At 39.5% G+C, this 18,325-nt stretch overlaps 1 long non-coding RNA gene across 1 annotated transcript in view; it reads right to left on the bottom strand.

Moving 5' to 3' along the window:
• Nucleotides 1-18,325, bottom strand: part of LOC146598188 (uncharacterized) — a 178,002-nt gene that overhangs the window by 133,292 nt on the left and 26,385 nt on the right. The window contains exon 2 of the long non-coding RNA XR_014895307.1: nt 623-686. This is a non-coding gene — a long non-coding RNA (uncharacterized LOC146598188). The remainder of the gene's footprint in view (nt 1-622; nt 687-18,325) is intronic.

Below are 18,325 nucleotides of genomic sequence, written 5' to 3'. Positions count from 1 at the left end.
CACTTCTTTTAATGAAAGGCTCTAGAATAGAAAATTCAGGAATCTTTCTTATATATATAAACATATTTTGAAAGCTGATTCACGTCTCTGAGGCTGCAGACTTAGGCAACACCCTCAGATGAGCAGTTCTCTTTGTATTGTTCCCCACATTTCCAGCTAAAAGAAATATGAAAGCTTTATCATTTCATCTTTCTCTGCTTCCTGGAAATACATGGAAACATTTGCAGAAAGGAGGGGAAGGATAACTGATCACCCAAACCCGAAGAGTCTTTCAAGGAGAATTTAGTCCAAAACTTGGACCAAGATTTCATATATCAGCCAAAGGGTACATATCTCAGCTTGCAAAATTGGGAATTCACATGAAAGAGGAAGATGTACAGCTTGCTGGCACCATGAAAAGAAATGTAATTTTACAAGGTGAGGGAAGGATCTAGATATATTCTTGACACTGTGTGTTCCTCACAGMGATCTCTACATTAAACTAGAGATGAAAAGTAGATATATTTTCACATACACGCCCATGTGTGTGGTCAAGGTCAGTCCTCACTTGTCACAGACTTGCCTATAAAATACCACTTTCTAGCCACCTCAAGCACCAACTTGTCCGACCAACTATTCTTACCTTCTTTCTTGGGTTCAACAAGGAATACCTTTCTTCTTGGCTCCACTACTTAGCAGGAAAGAAACTGCAAGACAAAATAATAATAATAATAAATAGCCCTTTTAGTCACTTTTTTGTATTATGCTCCATCCTTTGATTCGATCCTATTTGATGTGTACTGRAAGCCACTAGGAGAATTACTGAACGATAGCATCTGCAATGTTCTTCAAATACTGATGGATACCCACTTGCATCCCACATCAGAGCTGTCTGACTCAGTGGAACAAATAGTTACTGCTAGTTCAAAATTCTCCAGTGCCAAGTTTCTTTTGCAGATGCTGATTCAATGAAATCTAAGCTTTCCCAGATACCACAACTATTGAAAATGTCAATACAGCAAATACCAGCCTGAACATCCTACTTCCAGAGTGTAACAAGCACATGGGTTACAAATGGCCAGGTACTTCAACCTGCAAGTTCTGCATCTGCCAGATAGATAACCTGGCTAGTCAGTACAGCAGGTTGTACCATTTCTACTAGAAATTCTGAGAACTGACCATACACACAAAAAGATTGAACACATAGTGCTGTTCACATTTGAGTTTTTTGTATAGGTCCCAGTCTTATATTCAGTAATTTGTCTTGTTTTGCATGAGTACCAAAAAGAATTTCCCAAACAAAAGTGCAGCTTGCATGAGGGCCCCGTCTTGGATCATCAGCTCCCTTCAATTGTCTTCTCCTTTCTGATCTTTCAGGTCCTCCATACCCAGTCTTCTGTATGACAGTCTTCTTGGCCCCTCAGCTACCTGGGAAGGGCCAGTGTCCCACACCTAACACTGAGATAAAATGCACTGCAACATACAGACACTGTTTAATTCTCAACACTGCTTTTTAGATGGTCAAAGGACTGGTTTTCTTCTAACACACATATGCACAATAAAGATTATTAATACTTTTTTGAGGGAAGAGGATCATTTGGTGTTATAAAAGACAATGGAATGTAAAGAATATAAATTCTTCCTTGAATATAAGTTTTGTACACATCATGAACTGAACAGACAAGACATCCTTGGTTAACTAACACACACACACACAGAGAAATATTAGCTTATAGCTTCTTTACTTCAATTGTTTAAGAGCTTACACCTCCCTGTCAAAATCACAGACTTCTCCCATCAAATCATTTGGCTGAATCCGCTTGCATACACAAACTCATCTTTTATTCAAAGCTACCACATTCCACACTGGTTTTCTCTTCTCCATGTAGCAACTGGGATACCTTAAGAAACAGCCCACTGACGATACAAATCACTTTGCCAAAGATTAATGACAGCTTTCCAACAGCCTTCTCCACTGCCCTCAAAATTTTTCATTATCTCTATTATTTTAGCGAAACAGAAGGGCTAGACTGCTCCCTTTGCCAAGACACATATATTTGCTCTTATTAAACATTAGGAACAGAGACAGAAGTCCAGACAGTCCCTCAGAGACCTGTTCTGGAATCCATTTCCTATGGGGTCGTAATGGTGTTTCCATTTCTTTTGGATTCACATTCGCTCTGCTCTTGATCCCATTCTTCACAGAAGACTCAAACACAAACATGCTTAGAATAGCAAGGGTTTCAGAGAGTTTTCATTCAATATAATTGGAGAACAAAAAGATCGAACATGTAGTGCTGTTCACATTTGAGTTTTTGTATAGGTCTCAGTCTTATATTCAGGATTTTTCCCCCTCTCATTCATTGAAGTTATTTTTGTTTTGTTCTCTTAACATTCAGATACAAAAGATAATGTGCTAATTAGACAGAAAAGAAATTTAGTTACACTTTCATTCTTGCAAGGATTACAAAAAAGATTTCCAGCCAGCTTCCTTTCAGCTGCCTGAGAAGTGCACATAACCCCAGAACATCTTTTTCTTGACTGGGTCCCTTTATGGCAATTTTGTATTTGCAATGCTCATTTCTACTGGAAATGGGGCAATTTCTTTTGATTCACAAAACCATGTGAATGTGCTTTCCTTTGTATCATCTCTGCTTGAATGGTGTTTGTGTTTCTCAAGGGAAGTCAATCTGTTGTGAAGGACATTGAATGCTACACTGAGGGTAACATCCTTTGCCTGCAAGGCAGTGTGAACAACCTGAGCCAGTCCACAAAATTCATCACACACAAGCAAGCAGACAATGAAATGAAGGGCATTCAGCTGAAACCACCGACCAGATGCTTCCATGGTATACTTTCAGTATGGTTCACTTACTTCTGTCAAAGCCTTTATGATGGCAGGGAGAGAGTGCATGTGCTTCTATGTACTACTAAATTTTTTTAAGGCTGTATGAACACTAATTGGCAAGTTCAGGAGTCACAAATCAGCACTGAAATTTCATATTTTCTAAATCTCAAAAGTCAGATCATTTTTTATAGTCTTCTGAGCACACAAAATAAACACCCTATTTTATCTAACAATAGTTGAGAGGCCCTACTGGCTTGTCTTCCTTTGGAGGTATTCAGAAACAACTATTGTACTTAACAAAAAACACAACGTTGTAAGCCGAATTATTTTTCAAATACAAGCATATCCTAAGAATAGATGGAGGGAGGCAGACAGTTGGTTTTTTGGGGGATATAATATTTCATACCAAATATGTCCTATATATTATACTCTCTCCAAAATACATAAGTTTCTGTAGAAGAGGACATCCTATCTCCTTACTGTGATGTGAACAGTTAATTTTCCTTCTAAGGAAGTGCTTTGTGACCTATTCAACAAGTTTTTGGTGCACCATTATAATTAAACTACATTGCCTTAAAGCTAGCTGGTTTATCTACAGTGCTAACAGAAGGGAGAAGAAAATTGAGTAAGAGTCTATCACATTAATACCGTATCATTACTGCTCCATTTCTTGCTGCTGAAAGTCGAGAATATTMTGCAAAAGATATTCTTCAGACCTCCCCAAGACACAGCAAAGTTCTCAAAGTTAGAAACTCTTGGATCCTGGGAAYCGTAAACATGAAACCAGCTCTTACAACTGCATATACTAGAGCAGACACTGAAGCACTGGAAAGCATACTCGGTATTAAGGGTTATTCCTGCCTGTTGCAGGCATTAAATTAAATTAAATTGCTGGAATTTTACCCATAAGCATAATTACCTCCTCTGCTATAAAGCAGCACAAAGCAGGTAGCAGAGACTTATCCACTAATGGCAATGGTTTATAGTTTCACGCTTATAGTTTCAAGGATGTTAAAGCATTTGTATCTACCAAAAAAACACAGTCCATCCAGGTACCTCAAAGACTAATAAACAGTCTTTGGATAAAATACATCTTCCAGACAGTTCTGCTGTAAATACGAAGATGGAAAACCAGAACTTTCTCTTCTGGTAATTTGTTCCAGTGATCAGTCCCTCTCACTAGCACTTTTATGTGCACTCATTTTCCATTTTATATTTGTTGGCTTTTAAACTTTCAACCATCAATACTACTTTTGCCTATTTTGCCACCAGGTTAAATACTTTTTAGTCCCATTCTTTTTCTCCGCTTTTATGCACTGCCTTGCAAATGCTCCCAAGCCAACTTTCTGATAAACCCAAATCTTTTGTCTCTCACTACCCACGTGCATTTTGCTGGCTCCTCGATTCAGGAACAGTTACACATTCACTTCCAGATTACCAGTGAAAATGCAGAACAGGGTTAGACTGAGTACCGGAGCATGCACAGCCTCACTCAAAATGCCTCCACTCAGTGATGGCCCCCAGTTGATGGCAATTTTGAAATCTGTCAGTTTACGAGCGTGCAAACCACTTAGCACAGAAGGTGCTTCTCTGGTCTTACATAATTTGCTGCACGATACTAAGTCAATTGTCTTACAGTGTCTCCCACTCTCAGCAATAGTAGTCAGATTTCATAAATTCATTTTGATAAGTCTGTTTTTGCCTGACAAGACCAACTCTCCTGCATCTGTTTCATGCTGCTCTCACTTCCAAAACAGAAGAAATTTCTTTTACATTCACTCTCCAGCTCTGTATGTCACCTTACAAAATTTATATTTCTACATTTATTTCTTTATTAAAGATAGCCCACTTCAGCTTTTCCCTTCCTTTGTTCCAGACTGAACTCAAGCTCAGCACTTTATACTTTTCCAACTTCTGCTTGCCTTTTCAAAACAGTCAGAATGACCTACTTTTTCCAGAGGATTTGGGATACCATCTGAGCTGGTTGCACATACCTCCATTCACAGGAAAAAAAAAAAAAAARAAAAAGAAAAAAAGAAAAAGAAAAAAAAAGTGTTGCAGCTTAGTTTATAGATGAACCCTTGACCTCAAGCTGCTGAGATGCATGTGGTTGGTTCTTTGGGTGTCTCATCCAGTACCTGTGCTTGTCAAGAGGCTAGCCCTCAAGCAAGTGGTACAGAAACGCTTACGCCCCCCTCAGCAGTGCAGCATCCAGCACCAACCCGGCGGCACAGACCCAAAGCAGGAGTCACAGGACTTCAGCAAAACACGAAAAACAAGCAAGTAACCCACATCCCAGGTTTTCGTAGCTATGTTGAAGTATATATACATAGATATTTATCACGTACATGCAGTGAACTTTCTGGAGCACAGGACTATTGAGGCAGGGAGCATTTTCTCTGAGTCCAGCACCACAGCACAAGCAGGGGACCTGGGGAAGAGGCTATGAATTGGAGGAGGGGGGGGGACAGGCTTAGCACTATAACAAAAAAGTCTCTTCAAGACATGCTAGACTGTGTGAGGTCCAGAGGGACCAGCAACAGGCTGGCYGCAGCCTCCCATTCACAGCTTAGCAATCACAGAAAATGTGATTACTCACCTGTCTATTACTATAGGCCCACCAAAAATAGAGACAGTGTGAGAGCTTCCAAATCCATGATTTAACCCCTGTATCTTGTCAAATGTTTCCCCTCGATGCTATCTTGCATAAAAGTTGAGAATATATTCCCCAACTACAAGAACTGTATCTGAGAGAGGGTAATAGAGTAAACCAAGCACGTAAATGTTTGGAAACTTTCAATGATGTTAATGAAAACTTTACTTTACATTAAATTAGCTAGATTTAATGAAGCCAGAACTTGAGCAAAGGTTCTTTCTGATGGACTAGCTAGCCCAGCAGCCAGCTACATCAATACAAAGTGAAAACATTGATGCTAGTGTCTTTAAGAGAATTTTGCTGTTTCAGGAATTTTTGCCCCGCTATCCACTGCAATATTCAGCTTACGTTTTCCTTTGCCAAATTTCATTTCGTTATATACCTTGGACCACCCTAAACAACACTTCTGTTTCTGGTTGGTGTGGACGCCCTCCAGATACTTGTGAATGTTTATTGCCCTAACCCTGCCTGTTAGCCAGCGCTTAGCTGGGAAACATCAATTCTCATTTGGATCATCTCTGATGCCTACACTATCTGTTGTTTTCCAGTGCCAGCATCCAACTAGGTCTCATTTTAGATATCTACCCAGTGTGCTCCCATCCAGAACACCAAGCACAGATAACTATCTGTATTTCTAAACTCATTGTATCGTCAGGAAAAAATTTGCCATAATTAAGAGTCTAAAACAAACATATCCCACTGAGGGCCTTTAAAGTTTATGGCCCATCCAGCCTTGTGTCCTGCACTGTGTAATTTGCAAAATGCTGTGTTAGCAGGACTGCAGAAGTCTAGACTTGGCATGGGTAGATGCTTCCCCCACCCTCCCAACTAATTTATAATCTACACAGTATTTTAAGTCTCAGACAGGTGACTGTGAAATAACGATGCACACACTGATTATCTCTCCGTTCTACTAATCTGATTTGAGTTGGAACCTGCTGCAATGATGACATTTCACAAGGAAATGGTCGAATGCCTTCTCTTCAATCTTGCTGCACATCAGAGATCTCAGGAGAGAAGCTCTACACAGACAGAAAGAGCTACAATTTTATTACGTGGAGTAAAAGGGAAGGCACTGTGTAACACATGCTGTTTTCTAGTCATTTATGCTTGAGGAATTATTTTTAATGTCCATGGCCAAATTACAATTTTGCTATAACTGAATTCAGTGAAAATTTGTGGGTCTCTYGTTACCTGATTATAAGATATACTAAAGATTATTCTTTTCCTCAACAGATTCAAGCTCTTCTTTTCCCTGCTGGTTGAAATGGAGAGAGGGCTTGGCTAGCAGAAATAGGCCTTAAAAAAAAAAATCTAGGTCCAAACCTCACCTGTTGTCATATGGAGCAAAACACCTGACTGCTGCATTAAGGACTCCAGTTTTGCTATGTGTACTCTTGCGCTGGTGTAAACAAGAGCAGATTTTGCCCCCTAGTTGGAGAAACCAGAATTTCAAGCTGAATGTTAAAAAAGCSTGATGTCTGGGCAGAAGAAATACTCATCTTTCTTTCGCTGCCTCACTGTGGCCTGGAGAAAGACAGGAAAGGAGATTTTTCTCCACTTCAGCCCTGCACRGCTGGTGGGATGCTAAGGCATGAGCATAAAGGCAGAAGGAGCATGAGCAACCTCTAACCTGCTGGGCAAGTAACCAGGATCAGAAGAGACCTTCCTCTCAGCAACCCAGCAACTTCCCCGTGAAAAAAYTAGAGGTCCTCTTTGCCTCTCTGCCCTTCACCTCCTTTCCACTCTTACAAAACCATCTTATAAAACATCACTACCCATTCACAAGTAGACTGACAAATATACAGGTCAGGAACAGCATGGCTGGAAGAACTGGGGTGTTTSCAATCAAGTGGCTGAAATTAACCTTTTTTCCCCTCCAGCAATTTAACGCTTTCATTCCCCTCTGATGGCAGGTGGCTCAACCCCAGTTCCCTAGGTGAGCAAATACTTTGACAAATCCAGGACGATAGAGTTTGAGGGTGTGCGGGGGACGGGATTGGTTGATAAAATCATTTTTGCTTCTAGCTATTTCTCCTCTCTCTTCCTCTTACTGAGAAAGGGGAGACACTGGGACATCAGGGGTGATGCAGTAATCCCTCCCCATAGCTAGAAGAGGTTTCTGTCCCAAAAGGATGGATTCTTCCTGGAGGATCCCTTGTACACACCAAGAAAATTAAATAGTCATTGAAAAACTGAGCTGATAAATTTTGCAGGGAATTAAGGGAGCACTTTGAGGCAGAAACCAAGTATATAGGCTTACTATCTTAGAAGGAATATCACTTTAATGTTGTTGCTAATCAAGATGACCAGGTAAATCAGATACAGTCCATAAAATATCAAGTTTGGAGCCTTCCTAGTCCCTGCAGTCACTTATACATAGCAAATAGCATTAGAGTATAGTCAGTAGTGCCACTGACATCTGTAACAGCCTCATTGCCCTGCTCACCCTTCTTTGCTGGGTTTAAATCAGGGTCAGTGCTAGGTCAGGCAAAARCAAGGCACAATCCCTCCCTGAACCTCAGCAGTACTTTGTGGATTTGCTGTTGTCCTCTCCCTTCCCCCATGGCGGTCCCATGGCTGAGATTTCCTCAACTTTAGATGCTTTTGCCATATAAAAGCAGCCTGTGCAAAGTGGTGGTGTTAATACAGTGACTGAGATTTTCTGGATATGTATTCAGACAAGCCCACACATTACAAGGACAGATGCAGAAATTAGCAGAAAGTCAACAAAATACAAATGACTTTGATACAGACATATGTTTCAGTTCAGGGTACACACTCATACCAAATAGTGGTGGAGAATACAATACATTAGATGTGCCTGGGTGCAGGCTCACCTAAAGTCAAAGTAGAGCTTATGAGTGTGCTATCCTTCACTTGTGAGGGTGTTAGGAACACTTTTGGCTATGAAAAATCCCAGACACGCACAGGGATTAAATGGGCACAGAGCAGAACATGTGGATAAAGAATAAGCAAACGTATTGTTTTAAAATGTAAAGAAGCTGGAGTATATGCAGAGCACAGGGGATTAGACACATAAGCACTTACTAACAATAATGGGAGTTATGCACCTAATACGTATTACATGCTGCTGTAAAAAAAAAATACACACACACACACACACACACACACACACACACACACACACACACATATATAATAAAGCTCTCAGGGTCCAGATATTTTGTTTGTGCAAAGTGCTAAACTCTGAAAAGACTCTAAATCTACCTACATAATATTGCCTTAAAAAAACCCAACATATTAACTCTCAAATACATCATATGAACTTCAGCACTGAAATTGCCCTAGGGGGAATATATCTCTCTTAAGAAATTGACTTTTTTCTTGCTTTTAAGACTCATGTAGAACAAAAGCACTCTGTCTTCTCCTCCCTTTTCTATGTTAAAGAAACATTAGCTTTATATATAAGCTACAACTTCTTCTATATAATTTTTTGACAGCAGAACCTTTTCCTTAATGCAGCCCAGGGAATTTTTGCTGATGGGTTGACTTTTGATGACCAGCATGTTTGCATGGAAAAATCTACAAGTACTGAATCCAGAATCCAATCAATCTGAGCCATTTTGGTGGGGTAGAGAAGCCTCTCAGAAGGGAGCCCATCCACCAAAGCATTCAGCCAATTCCAGTCGCAGACTTCACAAGACCAGACTTTGTACCTCAAGCCTGGTGAAATTCCTGCCTGCCAGGCAAGCGCATTTTCATTGTGCAATGCCATTTGCTTGATTAACTCGATTCACTTYGCACTGCATGCGATATTCTAAAGTGTTAAAGTGCATTAAGCATAAGAGATTAGAAATTAGAGATCCCAGTAATAGCCTCCTGAGGTACTGGCTAGATGCCTCACCAGAAAAGGTGTTTTTACTTCTTTTCATTTCTATTGGTCTCTAGGAGACTTGAACTTTTGGTGCACCTCTATCAATCAAAAGAGTTATATCCCCATGCCCCCCACTCCAGCTCCCCAAGAGATATTCYCACATATTTTCTTTTCAATTACACTACTCCTCACATAACAGTACATCAGAAAAAGCACAAATATTTTTATTTTCTTCACTGCAAAAYTTCATTTCCATTAATTCTCACAAAAGGTTTTCCCCAAAACAGTAAGGGTAGCATCTTTGAAATCCTTCTAAAAAAGGGATTAATAGGATTTCCACACTCACATCGCCTTGGGTGGCTTTGAGTGTCCCATTTGTGATTTTTTTTCTGCCATGGGAATGAACAGAAGTGTGCCCTGTTGCATACAAGCCTTAGCAGTTAAACTAGGGCTCCCTACTGTGTAAGTAYAGTTCCTTTTTCCCAGAATAATTCAGCTGAAGACGACCACACAAACACTGCATCCAACTCCACTAGAAAAAAGAAAAATAGGCAAACAAACAGTATTTTCGAAAGGCAAAAATTTTAACGTGTTAAGAAAGCTATTTTATAGCAACGATATCGTAAATCCATCTGGTCTCATTTAGAACTTTTGATATTATACTCGATTAAGAAGGTAGAAATATGGAGAGGTGGGGCATTTTTAACCATATCTTACAGCTTGCCCCCTCAGCTGTCCAGCTGACATTGAAGTTYATCATTGCAAATGCAGAAATATATGTATGTGTATCATAACACTCAATATTAAACCCTTTATTGAAAAGGACACAGGGGCTTATGTCTGGGAACCAGGAATAGATTACCAAAGACATGACAAGTGCGAATCTAAGGAAAGCATTTAAGTCAACGCATGGAAAATAATTACATTTCTATTTCAGTGACCCACTTGAGCATGTGCCTATCTTTAAGTAGAAGCATAAAAGCTTTTTGAATAGGAACGAACCTGCTTGCATCCTGAGAATGAGGCGCATGCTTAAATCCTGCTCTGAATCAGCATCTACTTGAACAAATATAATCTCCTGGATTTCCCCTTACTGTTTGCACACAGAAAACGTGCAAGGACAAACACTAAAAGCATACTGAGAGCTGATAAATCCACCCACCCCACTATATCAGTGGAGTTTTTGCCTTTGGGATTAATTTTGTTTTCTCTCTGGGCCCATATTTCTATGTCCTAGTCAAGAAATACAGAGACAATAATGTGCACCTCGTGCAACTTCTCGGGAGGATGGCATTTCMGAAATTTCCCAGAATGATAGCATGCCCTGAAAATGAGGATACTATGGCTAAAGTACCAGTGGAGGACCTATTAACAGGAAGTAGAGTTACTCACAGATGTAGAATCAGACTAGTCAGTGTTTAGAATCTGTGACTGAAAACTAGAATGTTTTTAAAAAGTCATTATTCAAAGGTGATCACTAAGATTCAATGGGATAAAGAAAAATGGGGAGCATTGCTTCTCCCCAAACATGTGACATGTCTGAAGCAAGAGCTCCCAAAATTTACAGATTAATGTTCTAAAATAAAATAATTTTACAGATTAATATTCACCATTTAAGACACTAACGGACTACGGACTACCACTTCATGTTGAAGTATACGATAGCCATTTCCTGAGGAACAATTATCTGCTACAAAGAGAAAAAYGGGCTGAACTTAATTCCAAATATTAGAGAAAATTAGTACTAAAATATTCTGCAGTTTATACTTGTTTACGTAACAATTCTTAACTCAAAAAGATCTCATATCTGGTCTGTGGGAATGACCACCCYACATAGTCATTCTGTTCCAGCACCTGGGCAGATGAAGTTTTCCTGAAACAAACAAAAAAAATAGCCATTGCTTAGATATAGGCTGTCAGATGTCATTATCCTGTGGCACACAAGTTAAAGCATCAATCTATCTATAATGGATGTAAATACACCAATTTCCCAAGCTAAAAAACAAGCGTATAGTTAGCTTAGAGAAGGGAGGAGGAAACGCAAACTATAGTTAGGAGACATTTAAAACAAGTAGGAGATACTAAAAAAAAAAAAAAATCACAATTCATCTGTTATGGATGAAAGCTATAGGGGCTAAGAAAATTCTTATTTAAAGAGAGGAAAAAAATCTGTAATTAAATAAATACACACATGGAGCATAGATGACAGCATTATAGCAGTGAATATGAATTAAAGAGGTAAAAAGACTAGAAATTTGACAAAGGAATCAATAGGCATAAAAGTAACTCTGTGATAACACTCAAAGGTTTTTTAAGCACAGCAAGAACATAAATGGATCCTAGTAACAGTACATACATATTACCAGCCAAGTTATATATGATAATACAAAAAGGGCAGAGGTATTAAATATTTCTCTCCTGAATTTCATGAAGGAAAAGTGGAATGAATTTGCATCCTTTAAAAAAAACAAAATACTTCTGCATTATCTTTAGTTACTGTTGAAAGGTAAATACCAATTTAACATTTTAAAAATAAGATGCTCAGAAAAAACAAACAAAAACAAAACAAAATAAAAACACTCGCAACCACACCATAAGAACAGGACAAGAAGCTCCCTGAACCATTGAAATAGATTTTTAACAACTTCTGGAACCTTAAAGAAGTTCAGCAAAACAACAAAAAAAAATAGCAACGGGGCAATATTTTACAGAGGCAAATRGGCTGACTGGTTTAGCACCAGGGATAAGTAGGCTGGCATCAGTCCGAATAAGATAATGGAACAACTAATTTATGCCGCAGTTAGGCATAAAAGGAATGCAATGTAATCAAAGAMAACAAATGTGGGCTTGTGAAAACTACACCTTGCTTTTAAACGTGCCTTTTGTTAATAAGAGGATAAACATGTTAATATAACAGATTTCTATAAAGTAGTAGATTTGACCTTAATTAAAGAATTACAATTACGCAAAGTTAGCATGGCATGCCTCACAGGGATTCAAACCTCCCCGAGCGATAGTTCTTAAAATATTGTTTTAAATGTGGAGCTATTGCTGAACAGCAAGATTTCCAGACACATGTTCTGGGACCTAAGCTATTTCAGGATGTTTAATCAACGAGTCAGGCAAAGGGAGAAGCATCCCCTATTACAGCAGATAAACTTACAGATCACACACACAAAAGATAAGGGAGAACAGACACCAATCTCAAACCACTTGGGAAGTTTTGTCACAGCATTTTTTCCCTAAGCATAAGATTATGTATCTTCTAAGAGCACAGGTTTCTGGGCCAGGTACTTCTACATCACCACACATGACCTCTATCTCCAGGTTAGTCATCCAGTGCCCTTTGCTACTGTCCAAGAGAATTTGTTATCCTAGGAAATCCTCCCCTGAAGCTTGCTGCAAAATAGGTCACTTAAGTCAGTCAACACTGAAATACAAAGGAAAGAGCCAAGTCTTATGTTCTGGTGTGACAAATGCTATAGAAGCATCGAGCTCAGGAACCTATTTAGCAAAAAGGAAATGGAAAAATAGGAGAGTGTTTAAAGAATAGCCTAAAGAACAACTAAAGGACCAGAAAAATCTGCTTTATAATGAACAACCAGAGGAGCTCAATATATTTGGCTATTAAAGAAGAAACTAAAATGTGATTTGAGCATATACCAACCTACACATAGAAAAGAAATTTGATAAAAGAAGGTACTTCAATTTAGCAAAGAAATRATCAAATCCAGCATCCTGAAGCTTTGTCTAGATGCATTCAAACGAGAAATCAGGGATGCGTTTAAGGAACAATGAAGGTAACTAAACAGTTAGATTAATTGATGTAGTCAGTTCCCCATAGCTGGATCATTTCCTGGAGCCAGGTTACCGTCTGGATTTTAGTAGGCAGCCCCTAGGTATTCARACTACTTCAAAGCAGCACATGCATAAATGGGGGGAGGGGGTGTATTTATCTGGCCTGCTGCCATTTTCCAAAGGATTTAGAAATTCCCTAGCTGCATTGCCTTTGCAGCTGCTGCCACCAGTCCTGCACAGGAGGAGACCACAGGGACTGAGGCATGTTTCCTTCCCACCTGCGTTCTGGGACCACAGCTGCCTCGGGCTTCAGAGCAGCACTGTGCTCCATCCAGTGTGGCGACAGCTGAGGGAGTACAGTACTGCAACCTGTGTTTTCGGGGACCTATTCTGATTCTTAAGTATTGTATGCAAAATAYTAGTCAAATAAACACTTCTAATAAAAGTTTTTGTAACACTTCACAATGCYCAGGCAGAAAATTCAGGCCAGATTTCATCTAGCAGCATCCCTTTACATTTGTACCATCCTGGCATTGCTGCTGTGAAACAGTAAAGTGAGCAACTCTTTCAAACACACTTCTGTGCCGTCCAACATTAACTAAAATACTCCTGAGATCACGAGAGCACTAAGATGTAGTTGACTACCTGCCTCACTACTACAACTTTAGCAAGACAAGTCTTTTGGTAACTGCRTGCCAAATCATTATAATCTTTAGCTTTACTTCTACACTATATGCATAATAATAGCATTTCCATACTATAAGTACTAACACAGATAYATTATTCAATATGTTAAACCTGTAGTGATCTACCTGTTACTATAATCTCTATAACCAATTGTAATACAGGCAATATAATACACAGTAATTTTGCTAGTATCTCTCTAGTCACTGTAATTGAAAAACTATGTTAAAAATAATGTCTGTAAAGTAAGAATTAATTTGATCTAATCTTCTCCAGTAAAATCATAACATTGCCTACTTTTATATAAATCATAACACATCATAAGACATCCAACTACAGCATATTGTTTAARCTGTAAAAATAACTTTAAAAAGCCCTAGATTAAAATCCAAGACCTTTCACAAAAGTATAAGCATTTGCTTTAACTCTGATTTACATTGCACTCCATAATTTGAGTGTAATGATGAGTCCAGCAGATTTGGGCTTTAATGAGGGCCATGAGTAATGATGAACAGCTGGCCATCTTAAATCAGGATGTCTGCTGAGAGTGGGCAATTTGAAAAACCATAGGCTGGCTATTGCCAGCATTTCAGATGCATTGCCAAAAATCTAAAAAATRTGGGGAAAAAAATTGCCTGTGCTAGGATCTAACCCTCTGGTCATTTAAGGTCCCTAGAGACAGTGACCGTACTCATTTAGTTGGCAAAGGAGTGACTCAGCACAAGAGTGAAATCTAACTGTTCATTTGTGGCTACAGTCTGTTTTGGTGAGGGAGATAAAACAAACAAAAAAACAAACAAAAAAACCCCAACCCTGAGCATTTGATCTCCCCCCTAGGAAAAGGGCTGAAATGTTTTCAATTCTGTATTACCTAGACCACTGAAAGCTACCACAAAACAGCAGATGTCCACAGGTGAAAGGTGTTATCTCCTTGTTGTTAGCCCTTGAGAAATTAGGCCTTTGCAGCACACTGTGGCAATTAGCTCTATGCATTATAATTTATACTACAGATCTAAGCAATATATTAGGACAATTCAGTAAAGGAGAAGCTTTACATTAAGTAAATCAGCTGGCTGCAGAACATATTCCATCAATAGCTGGACTGGAGTCCAAAATCCAGAAAGATGCAACAGCAAACATGGCATCATTTTTTGATGTAATCCCTTTTATATTTTACAGTTTTCATGACCAGTTACTATAAGACTCTTCATAAATAGGTCAAGAACATCCCAAACTATGATTAACTATCAGAGTAAGCTGAGGGAGAACATAACCAAGATACCCTGTACCTGAAGGATTATCACCACTCTCTTCTCGCCGTTTCCTTTCCTAAGCCATTACACATCCCATTAGTTTTGCTAACATTCATCTCCCATCCTGCTTTTATGCTGTCATCTCTTACAATAAATTCAACACTCTTTTCCTTAAATCAATACACCATCAGCTGCAAATCCTCAATGATTCAGCCTTGCTCTCTATTTATCCTAACATTCTTCTCAGCAGAGCACTCGTTMAACACGATGTGTAGGTTCCAAACAGGGCAGGCATTATGCTGAGAAAGAAACAGTGGCTCCTAGCTGAGGCTTCCTTGACTGCACGTGGACAGCCTTACACCACCGACTGCTCGATTCGAGAGCTCTGTGCATGAGCCAGGCCAGCCAAGGGACTGGGAACGATGGGGAAGAAGAATTCATGATCCCTGAATCAACTAACCTTATAGTCTCTGACCATGTCAAGCCCAGGTCTTGACTGCAGGTCCCCCAGAGACACCCCACTGGCCTCCTCACATCAGCAAACCTCCAGGTTCATCTTAGGCCAGCATCAGCTCTACTTACACTCTCTGACCAAGGCTGGCTCACTTTAAGTCTCTCTGTAGAAACAGCACATCTGTTTTGCCCTCCTAGATTAATCTGTCATGTTTCACTTTCTAAGAGACAGTTAAAAGCAAGGGACATACCCACACTGCAAAGGAATTTCCAACTCAGTCGTTTCACAGGACATTCACTCTTCCCTGAGTAAGCAGCAGCTCAAAGCACATAGGATGCCTCTGGGGACAGAAAACATTAGCCCCGTTGGCTTACTTGCACAGACAAGTGAGAAGGCATCGGAGACCAAAAGGGAGCTCTTGCTGTCCTCACATCTTCGGAAATATAACTCTATGACTACACCCACAGAGAAGCATTTCTTGACTATGGTCCTTTTCTTCAGTTAAGGTTCACATAGCACCAGCTCACCTTGTCTAAACTGGCTGGTTCAGGAGGCTGGCATGACTTATCTTATCGATTAGACTCCACCCTACTAGCTGTTAGTTACTAGCTGTGCCTGACCCCATATGACCACGTAAAGGGGATGGAAGTGTATTGAGGAWGGAGTTTGGCCTGGGGTGCCTCATGTGTGACTAGAACAGAAMAACAACATTGTGAACATTAATGCATTTCTCAGCTAAATGTTTTATGCTCCATTTGCAGCTTTGGTTTTAATATTTCTCACATTATGAGCCCACACTTCATTTTCTCCTGCCTATTCCCTCTTCCCCCCTGTTTTAGCAAAGGCATAGAGCTCCATGCAATACTTAAATCAATTACATTGAATGAAGAACATTGAGCCATTTGGTTAAAAAAAAAAAAAAAAAAAAAAAAAAAAAAAAAAAAAGCATTGCTTTAAAACCATGTATATTAAGAATGTGAACAAGAGATGCCTGCAGTATTTAATAGGAAGAACTACACAGTGCTTCTGTTGAATTGTTTTTGTTTTGTACCATGCCACTTGCCTACCTCCTGCTCCTATTCACAGAGATTCTGGTGTGCTTCTTTAAGTTCCTGCTTCATGGTAAGTAATCAGAGTGACTGCAATGCTTATGGCATTTCTTGGAGGGAGACTGAACTGTTGCACAGGGAACACAAACAGTCTGATATGTCTCCTGGAGAAGCAATATTTTCTCTAAAGTGACTGAGAGATGGATGAAAGAAAGAGAGGCAAAAATGGGACACAGCTGCTACAGCTGTGAATAACTACCCATTTTCACCTCATAAGTATTTGCACGGGGAAAACTAGTTGTTGCAAGTACAGTGTCTTCAATGCAAYTTTGTCACCAGTTGGCACTTAATTTGATCCTCCATTTAATTTGATCAAGACCTCTGAAACTAAATCATCTGGTGCTTAAAAATACAACTTCCACTCCTAWTTTTTTTTCCGCTTTAGTCGAGATAAATTGCTGCTGGATAAATTGATTCTTGGCCACAGATAGTTGCTATTTAATTAATGGTGATGAGCATAAAAGAAATGACTATAAATAAATGAATAAAGAAGTGACATAATCCGAAAAGGTAGAAGCTGATCAAGGAAAACTTGTGCAACAATTAAGGATAGCTACAGAGCTAAAAAATGATCCCATAACCACTGCCCTAATAGCACTCAGTAGCTCCCATTTTTCTCCTCTTACTAATATAATATATAGTTGCTGTTTACCTCCAAAGAGGTTTTGTTAAGTATTACTATGCCCATTTTACAGACTTATAAAGACTTTGTAACTTGGGTAAAGTCACACAATAAATCTGCACCACATCTGGGAACAGAACCACTTCCTCAAGATTCTCCATTCAGGAGACTTTACATTGGACCATTCTGTCTCCGCACCCGCCAGACAAGCTACAGCACACACCCCCAACAGCTATAGCAGTAATACAAGAAACCATACATTTCAGCCAGTGTGAAAAAAATTGGTTAATATTAAACAGGAAGACTAGACCTTATGTAGTCTGATGCAGGGAAGTTTTTACCTTTTCAACTCTACTTCGACAGGGATTTTTCTTTTCATCCTCCCAGCTGAATACTTATCCCATGCAGATTTGGCAGAGTCTCACCTTGATTTTTTTGTCAAACAATATGGAAAATTGATTTGGCTAATGCAGAGAGCCCTTGGTAGAAGACCAAGAGACGTATACAGTACACAATGGCTAATGCCCTTAATGGCCAAAGAAAACAGATGAAACTTTCTGCAGCCTGTCAAGTTCAGGGGCTTAAAAATTTGCAGTATCACTTAGCATCCCAACCCACCATTGAGCAGAGTTAGACACATAATGTATGAGGCCCTGAATGATCCATGATCATTGCACAATTATCTTGGTAAAGATGCCATTAGTAAAGACAGGCATGACATGGCAGAAACTGATATGCTTCAAACGAGGGAATACTGACATCCAGCCTCCCCAGTGATCAAGAGCTTCTGGTTCTGCCCTATCTTCCCCCTGTAAGATATTATGCTCGAGACAGTTGTTCTCCTCTCGAGCTACGTAAAGTCACTTATTTTCCACCTCCACCCATCCATCCTGCACATGTTCTCTCTTGCCTAGTTTTATTTTTCAGGTCAGTGGCTGTATTGCAAGTTCTCCAAGAATAACATTATTTTCATTAATCCAGCCCATGCTAGTCTATTCTGAGGGCAGCTTGTGTCAGCAGCACACTTCTGTAGCTCAGGTAATTTTCTTTGCTTTAAGCTAAATCAGGGCACTGACAACTCTTC

The sequence above is a fragment of the Rhea americana genome, unplaced genomic scaffold, assembly GCF_003343005.1.
Source record: "Rhea americana isolate MKP2758 unplaced genomic scaffold, rheAme1 scaffold_169, whole genome shotgun sequence".
NCBI lineage: Eukaryota > Metazoa > Chordata > Aves > Rheiformes > Rheidae > Rhea > Rhea americana.
Note: the sequence above shows the minus strand (reverse complement) of the source record. Positions and strands in the feature narration are given on the sequence as shown.